We start from the raw sequence: 9,157 nt of genomic DNA on the forward strand, positions 1-9,157 counted from the left end.
GTATAGAGACTTTGAGAATGTATAAGTTTTGTTCTTCATCAAACCCCTCCTCCTATATTTAGCATTCATTGATATTTTCTGACTGATACAATTTTACTGTTATGGTAGCAAAATGGTGACTTTTCTGCTTGGCACTGTATTGAGAGGAATTTTCCTCTCTGTCCCTTTCCATCCATCCATCTATCCAGACATTATCAGTATGGATGTGCACATTCTTTTTTTTTATTGTTATGTTAATCCCCATACATTACAGCATCAGTTTTAGATGTAGTGTTCCATGATTCATTGTTTGTGCATAACACCCAGGGCTCCATGCAGAACGTGCCCTCCTCAATACCCATCACCAGGCTAACCCATCCTCCCACCCCCCTCCCCTCTAGAACCCTCAGTTTGTTTTTCAGAGTCCATCATCTCTCATAGTTCATCTACCCCTCCGATTTCCCCCCCTTCATTCTTCCCCTCCTGCTATCTTCTTCTTTTTTTTCTTAACATATATTGCATTATTTGTTTCAGAGGTACAGATCTGAGACTCAACAATCTTGCACAATTCACAGCGCTTACCACAGCACACACCCTCCCCAGTGTCTATCACCCGGTCACCCCATCCCTCCCACCCCACCCCCCACTCCAGCAACCCTCAGTTTGTTTCCTGAGATTAAGAATTCCTCATATCAGTGAGGTCATATGATACATGTCTTTCTCTGTTTGACTTATTTCACTCAGCATAATACCCTCCAGTTCCATCCACGTCATTGCAAATGGCAAGATCTCATTCCTTTTGATGGCTGCATAATATTCCATTGTATATATATATACCACATCTTCTTTATCCATTCATCTGTCGAAGGACATCTTGGCTCTTTCCACAGTTTGGCTATTGTGGACATTGCTGCTATAAACATCGGGGTGCACGTACCCTTTCGGATTCCTACTTTTGTATCTTTGGGGTAAATACCCAGTAGTGCAATTGCTGGATCATATGGTAGCTCTATTTTCAACTTTTTGAGGAACCTCCATACTGTTTTCCAGAGTGGCTGCACCAGCTTGCATTCCCACCAACAGTGTAGGAGGGTTCCCCTTTCTCCGCATCCCCGCCAACATCTGTCATTTCCTGACTTGTTAATTTTAGCCATTCTGACTGGTGTGAGGTGGTATCTCATTGAGGTTTTGATTTGGATTTCCCTGATGCTGAGCGATGTTGAGCACTTTTTCATGTGTCTGTTGGCAATTTGGATGTCTTCTTTGGACAAATGTCTGTTCATGTGTTCTGCCCATTTCTTGATTGGATTCTTTGTTCTTTGGGTGTTGAGTTTGATAAGTTCTTTATAGATTTTGGATACTAGCCCTTTATCTGATATGTCATTTGCAAATATCTTCTCCCGTTCTGTCGGTTCTCTTTTGGTTTTGTTGACTGTTTCCTTTGCTTTGCAAAAGCTTTTGATCTTGATGAAGTCCCAATAGTTCATTTTTGCCCTTGCTTCCCTTGCCTTTGGCGATGTTTCTAGGAAGAAGTTGCTGCGGCTGAGGTCGAAGAGGTTGCTGCCTGTGTTCTCCTTTAGGATTTTGATGGACTCCTGTCTCACATTGAGGTCTTTCAAGCATTTGGAGTCTATTTTTGTGTGTGGTGTAAGGAAATGGTCCAGTTTCATTCTTCTGCATGTGGCTATCCAATTTTCCCAACACCATTTGTTGAAGAGACTGTCTTTTTTCCATTGGACATTCTTTCCTGCTTTGTCGAAGATGAGTTGACCACAGAGTTGAGGGTCCATTTCTGGGCTCTCTATTCTGTTCCATTGATCTATGTGTCTGTTTTTGTGCCAGTACCATACTGTCTTGATGATGACAGCTTTGTAATAGAGCTGGAAGTCCGGAATTGTGATGCCGCCAGCTTTGCTTTTCTTTTTCAACATTCCTCTGGCTGTTTGGGGTCTTTTCTGGTTCCATACAAATTTTAGGATTATTTGTTCCATTTCTTTGAAAAAAGTGGATGGTATTTTGATGGGGATTGCATTAAATGTGTAGATTGCTCTAGGTAGCATTGACATCTTCACAATATCTGTTCTTCCAATCCATGAGCATGGAACGTTTTTCCATTTCTTTGTGTCTTCCTAAATTTCTTTCATGAGTATTTTATAGTTTTCTGAGTACAGATCCTTTGCCTCTTTGGTTAGATTTATGCCTAGGTATCTTATGGTTTGGGGCGCAATTGTAAATGGGATCGACTCCTTAATTTCTCTTTCTTCTGTCTTGTTGTTGGTGTATAGGAATGCCACTGACTTCTGTGCATTGATTTTATATCCTGCCACTTTACTGAATTCCTGTATGAGTTCTAGCAGTTTTGGGGTGGAGTCTTTGGGGTTTTCCACATAAAGTATCATATCATCTGCAAAGAGTGAGAGTTTGACTTCTTCTCTGCCAATTTGGATGCCTTTGATTTCTTTTTGTTGTCTGATTGCTGTGGCTGGGACTTCTAATACTATGTTGAATAGCAGTGGTGATAGTGGACATCCCTGCCGCGTTCCTGACCTTAGGGGGAAAGCTCTCAGTTTTTCCCCATTGAGAATGATATTCACTATAGGTTTTTCATATATGGCTTTTATGATATTGAGGTATGTACCCTCTATCCCTATACTCTGAAGAGTTTTGATCAAGAAAGGATGCTGTACTTTGTCAAATGCTTTTTCTGCATCTATTGAGAGGATCACATGATTCTTGTTCTTTCTTTTATTAATGTATTGTATCACGTTGATTGATTTGCGGATGTTGAACCAACCTTGCAGCCCAGGGATAAATCCCACTTGGTTGTGGTGAATAATCCTTTTAATGTACTGTTGGATCCTATTGGCTAGTATTTTGGTGAGAATTTTTGCATCCATGTTCATCAAGGATATTGGTCTGTAATTCTCCTTTTTGATGGGGTCTTTGTCTGGTTTGGGGATCAAGGTAATGGTGGCCTCATAAAACGAGTTTGGAAGTTTTCCTTCCATTTCTATTTTTTGGAACAGTTTCAGAAGAATAGGTATTAATTCTTCTTGAAATGTTTGGTAGAATTCCCCTGGGAAGCCATCTGGCCCTGGGCTTTTGTTTGTTGGGAGATTTTTGATGACTGCTTCAATTTCCTTAGTGGTTATAGGTCTGTTCAGGTTTTCTATTTCTCTCTGGTTCATTTTTGGTAGTTGATACATCTCTAGGAATGCATCCATTTCTTCCAGGTTATCTAATATGCTGGCATAGAGTTGCTCATAATGTGTTCTTAGAATTGTTTGTATTTCTTTGGTGTTGGTTGTGATCTCTCCTCTTTCATTCATGATTTTGTTGATTTGGGTCCTTTCTCTTTTCTTTTTGATAATTCTGGCCAGGGGCTTATCAATCTTGTTAATTCTTTCAAAGAACCAGCTCCTAGTTTCGTTGATCTGTTCTACTGTTTTTTTGGTTTCTATTTCATTGATTTCTGCTCTGATCTTTATTATTTCTCTTCTCCTGCTGGGTTTAGGCCTTATTTGCTGTTCTTTCTCCAGCTCCTCTAGGTGTAGGGTTAGGTTGTGTACTTGAGACCTTTCTTGTTTCTTGAGAAAGGCTTGTATTGCTATATCCTTTCGTCTTAGGGCTGCCTTTGCTGCATCCCAAAGATTTTGAATAGTTGTGTTTTCATTTTCATTGGTTTCTATGAATTTTTTTAATTCTTCTTCAATTTCCTGGTTGACCCATTCATTCCTTAGTAGGATGCTCTTTAGCCTCCATGTATTTGAGTTCTTTCCGACTTTCCTCTTGTGATTGAGTTCTAGTTTCAAAGCATTGTGGTCTGAAAATATGCAGGGAATGATCCCAATCTTTTGGTACCCATTGAGACCTGATTTATGACCTAGGATGTGATCTATTCTGGAGAATGTTCCATGGGCTCTAGAGAAGAATGTGTATTCTGTTGCTTTGGGATGGAATGTTCTGAATATGTCTGTGAAGTCCATTTGGTCCAGTGTGTCATTTAAAGTCTTTATTTCCTTGTTGATCTTTTGCTTAGACGATCTGTCCATTTCAGTGAGGGGGGTGTTAAAGTCCCCCACTATTATTGTATTGTTGTCGATGTGTTTCTTTGCTTTTGTTATTAATTGCCTTATATAATTGGCTGCTCCCATGTTAGGGGCATAGATATTTACAATTGTTAGATCTTCTTGTTGGATAGACCCTTTAAGTAGGATATAGTGTCCTTCCTCATCTCTTATTACAATCTTTGGTTTAAAATCTAATTTGTCTGATATAAGGATTGCCACCCCAGCTTTCTTTTGGTGTCCATTAGCCTGGTAAATGGTTTTCCACCCCCTCACTTTAAATCTGGGGGTGTCTTTGGGTCTAAAATGAGTCTCTTGCAGACAGCGTATCGGTGGGTCTTGTTTTTTAATCCAATTTGATAGCCTGTGTCTTTTGATTGGGGCATTTAGCCCATTTACATTCAGGGTAACTATTGAAAGATAGGAATTTAGTGCCATTGTATTGGCTGTAAGGTGACTGTTACTGTATATTGTCTGTGTTCCTTTCTGGTCTATGTTGCTTTCAGGCTCTCTCTTTGCTTAGAGGACCCCTTTCAAGATTTCTTGTAGGGCTGGTTTCGTGTTTGCAAACTCCTTTAGTTTTTGTTTGTCCTGGAAGCTTTTTATCTCTCCTTCTCTTTTCAATGACAGCCTAGCTGGATATAGTATTCTTGGCTGCATATTTTTCTCATTTAGTGCTCTGAATATATAATGCAGTCCTTTCTGGCCTGCCAGGTGTCTGTAGATAGGTCTGTTGCCAATCTAATGTTTCTACCATTGTAGGTTACATATCTCTTCTCCCGAGCTGCTTTCAGGATTTTCTCTTTGTCTCTGAGACTCGTAAGTTTTACTATTAGATGTCGGGGTGTTGACCTATTTTTATTGATTTTGAGAGGGGTTCTCTGTACCTCCTGGATTTGATGCCTGTTTCCTTCCCCAAATTAGGGAAGTTCTCTGCTATAATTTGCTCCATTATACCTTCTGCCCCTCTCTCTCTTTCTTCTTCTTCTGGGATCCCAATTATTCTAACGTTGTTTCGTCTTACGGTATCGCTTATCTCTCGAATTCTGCCCTCGTGATCCTGTAGTTGTTTATCTATCTTTTTCTCAGCTTCTTTATTTTCCATTATTCGGTCTTCTATATCACTGATTCTCTCTTCTGCCTCATTTATCCTAGCAGTTAGCGCCCCTATTATTGATTGCACCTCGTTAATAGCCTTTTTGATTTCTACTTCGTTAGATTTTAGTTCTTTTACTTCTCCAGAAAGGGTTTCTCTAAAAACTTCCATGCTTTTTTCAAGCCCAGCTAGTATCTTTAAAGTGATGATTCTGAACTCTAGATCTGACATCGTACTAATGTCTGTATTGAGTAGGTTCCTGGCAGTCGGTACTACCTCTTGTTCTTTTTGTTGAGGTGATTTTTTCCATCTTGTCATTTTGTCCAGAGGAGAATAGATGAATGAGAGAACAAAATGCTAACAGGGTAACAACGTCCCCAGAAAATATACTCTAAACAAATCAGAAAAGACCTGAAGCAGTGGGAAAAGAAAGGGAAAGAGAGAAAAAAGAAAAAGAAAAAAAAGGAAAAGAAAAAGATAAAGATAAAAACAAACAAAACCAGAAAAAAACAAACAAAAAAAACCCAGAATGTGATCAAATATGATCAGGCTGGTATATAGATCAGTGCCACACACTAGATTTTGGGTGTATTTGGTGTTTTAGAAGAAAGTGCCTCCCAAAATTTTAAAGAAAGAAAAACTTATATATGTACAGAAGTAAGGGTTGATATGATGAAGGGATGGAATATGAGTGTAAAGATGGAAATTATAAAAAATTTTATAAAAGGAATTGATAAGAAGTTGTTTGAAAAAAGAAAAAAGAGGATTTATAAAAAAAAAAGGGAGAGAATGTGATTAGGCAGGGGAGTAGAAAAAACCATACAATAGAGATTTAGGGTATATTTTGATCTGTTAGAAGAAACTATCTCAAAATTTTAACGAGAGAACAACTTATATATATATGCCAAAAATACGGGTAACTACTATGAAGGGATAGAATATGACTCTAAAAATGAAAAATAAAAATGAAAAATAAAAATGTTTTTTTTTTAAAAAGGGATTGTTAAGATGTTGGTTGAAAAAGGGAAAAAGAAAAATTCAAAAAAAAAAATTAACTTTGAAAGACTAAAGAATCATGGTAAAAAAGCCATGAAGTCTATGTGCATTATTCCCCTAGCGCTGGAGTTCTGCCGTTCTCATTGATCGGTAAACTTGGTCTTGGCTGGCTGTTCTCGCTGATCTTCTGGGGGAGGGGCCTGTTGCTGTGGTTTCCAAAAGTCTTTGCCGGAGGCGGAATTGCCCCACCCTTGCCCGGTCCAGACTAAGTAATCTGCTCAGGTTTGCTCTCCAGAGCTTTTGTTCCCTTCAAGCTTTCCGTACAGCTTTCCATACATCTTTGGTGGTGGAGAGTGAAAATGGCGGCCTCCCAATCTCTGCCTCGGAGGAGCCGAGAACTCAGGCCCTGCTCCTCAGTGAGCCCCCAGAGAAAAGCAGTCAGTCACTCCCATCTCCCTGGTCTCTGGCCTCACTCCGTGCGCACCCAACCTGTAACTGCGCATTTCTATCTCTGGCACCCGACCCCATGTGGAGTCTCCAAACCCAGCAGATTCCTGCGGTGCACTCCCGCACCTCTCCTCCCAGGGGAAGAAGGTGAGTCTCCCTGGATCTGCCGCTTGTTGGGTCCCTGCTGGAGGAGCAGTGGCCCAACTGTGCCCCGGATCACGGTCTGTGGCAACCCCGGGCTGAGAGCCCACGTCTCGGCTCCGTCTCCGCAGCCGGCTTCCCCGTTCCGATACCTGGGCACTCAGGCACCCCCAGTCTTCCTGTGACCCCGAGGGTCCTGAGACCACACTGTCCCACGAGGGTTCCACCCCCCGCTTAGCCACCGGAGTGACGTCCCTCAGCGGAGCCGACTTCTAAAAGTTCCGATTTTGTGCTCCGCCGCCTGCTCTATCACTTACCAGAAGCGGCTGTCTGAGGCCCCTCTCCCGCCGTCTATCCTCCCGAATATCGCCTCAGATTCACTTCTCCTCACGTCCTACCTTCCGGAAAGTGGTCGCTTTTCTGTTCAGAGAGTTGTTGCTCTTCTTTTCTTCGATCTCCTGTTGAGTTCGTAGGTGTTCAGATTGGTTTGATCCTTATCCAGCTGAATTCCTGAGAGGAGATGAAATCCAGGTCTCCTACTCCTCCGCCATCTTGCTCCGCCCCCGGATGTGCACATTCTTATTTTATTCATTGGGGTATAACTTATTAGTACCTTTTTGTTTTGATGCTAAAATTGTTCAGATTTGGAGCTTCTTCAAATTGTGTCTTGTGTCTTTTTGATATGTCTCCATCATTTTATTTTGTAGCACTTTCTTTACTTTTTTAATGGAGGTATAGTTAATATATAGTGTTACATTAATTTCAGGTGTACACTATAATGATTCAACAATTCTATAGACTTCTCAGTGCTTATCAAGATAAGTGTACCCTTAATCCCCTTTATCTATTTCATGTATTCCCTCACCCCCTTCCCTTCTGGCAACTACCTTATCTCTGTATTCAAGATCTGGGTTTTTTTGTTTGTTTGTTTTTTGTTTTTTGGTCTCTTTTTTCCTTTGTTTGTTTTTTTGTTTTGTGTCTTGAGTGAAATCATATGGTATTTGTCTTTTTCTGACTTACTTATTTCACTTAACATTATACCCTTTAGCTTCATCCATTTTCTTACAAATGGCAAGGTTTTATTTTTTTTATGTCTGAGTAATATTCCTTTGTGTGTGTGTGTGTGTGTGTGTACCACATATACTTTATTCATTCATCTATGGATGGACACTTGGTTTGCTTCCATGTCTTGGCTATTGTAAAAAATGCTGTTAGGGGCACCTGGGTGGCTCAGTTGGTTAAGCAACTGCCTTTCGCTCAGGTCATGATCCTGGCCATGATCGAGTCCTGCATCGGGCTCCCTGCTCAGCAAGGAACCTGCTTCTCCCTCTGACCCTCCCCCCTCTCATGTACTCTCTCTCTCTCTCGTTCTCTCTGTCTCAAATAAAAAAAAAACAAAACAAAAAAACAACTTTTTAAAAAATGCTGTTAGAAACATATGGGTGTGTGTATACTTTTGGATTAGTATTTTTGTTTTCTTTGGGTAAATACCCTGTAGTGGGATTACTGGATCATTTGATAATTCTATTTTTAATTTTTTGAGGGACCTCCATACTGTTTTCTATTGTGGCTGCATCAATTTGCATTCCCACCAACAAGCACTTCCTTACTTCCTGACACAAGATAACCTAGGCTCATCTTGTACATTAAATCCATCTACTTCTCCAGTTCTATCCTTTGTATAGTTTTCCATTATGTGGACTTCCTTCCAGTGATTTGTAGAAATTTTTTTATTATGGATATTAACCCTTGCTAATTATTTTCTCAAATCTGTTGTTTCACTTTTACCTTAGATTATGATATCTTTTGTCATGCAGAGATTTTACATTTTGATCTCACTTTATTTGATAGGATTTTTCCCTTACCAATTTTATTAATATATATTTAATGATTTTTTCTAGTGACTTTGTAAAATTTCCCGCTTTTTACCTTTAGGTGTTTGATTTGTTGAAAAAAAATTAAATTAATATTGTGCATGAAGATTTTGTCTTTGTTTTTTTTTTTTTTTAAATGGATAGCCAGTTGTCTCTACACCATTGTTGAATAATGAAACATTTCTCTATTTATTTGAATTGGTATCTTTATTTTATATAAAATTCTCCCCATATTTGTTGGTCTGCTTCTAGACTGTTATGTTCATTAATCTGTGATATATTTCTCCTAATTATGAAACTATTTTTAACTTTTTGATGTCTGATAGGGCAAGTTAGCTCATTAGTCTTCTCTTTCAAAATTGTCTTGACTCTTCTGTAAATGTTTTCCTTGAGATAAATTTATAGTCACCTTATTAGCTTTTTTTAAAAGCATATTATGATTTTGAGTGAGAGTACATTGTTAATAGGTTAATTTGAGGGTACTGATGCCCTTATAATTTCAAATCTTCCCATGTAAGAACAGTATATCTAACAATTTATTTAGATTTAAAATTTTT

This window comes from Mirounga leonina, unplaced genomic scaffold (genome assembly GCF_011800145.1).
Source record: "Mirounga leonina isolate KUSES-001 unplaced genomic scaffold, KU_Mleo_1.0 Mir_115, whole genome shotgun sequence".
Lineage (NCBI taxonomy): Eukaryota > Metazoa > Chordata > Mammalia > Carnivora > Phocidae > Mirounga > Mirounga leonina.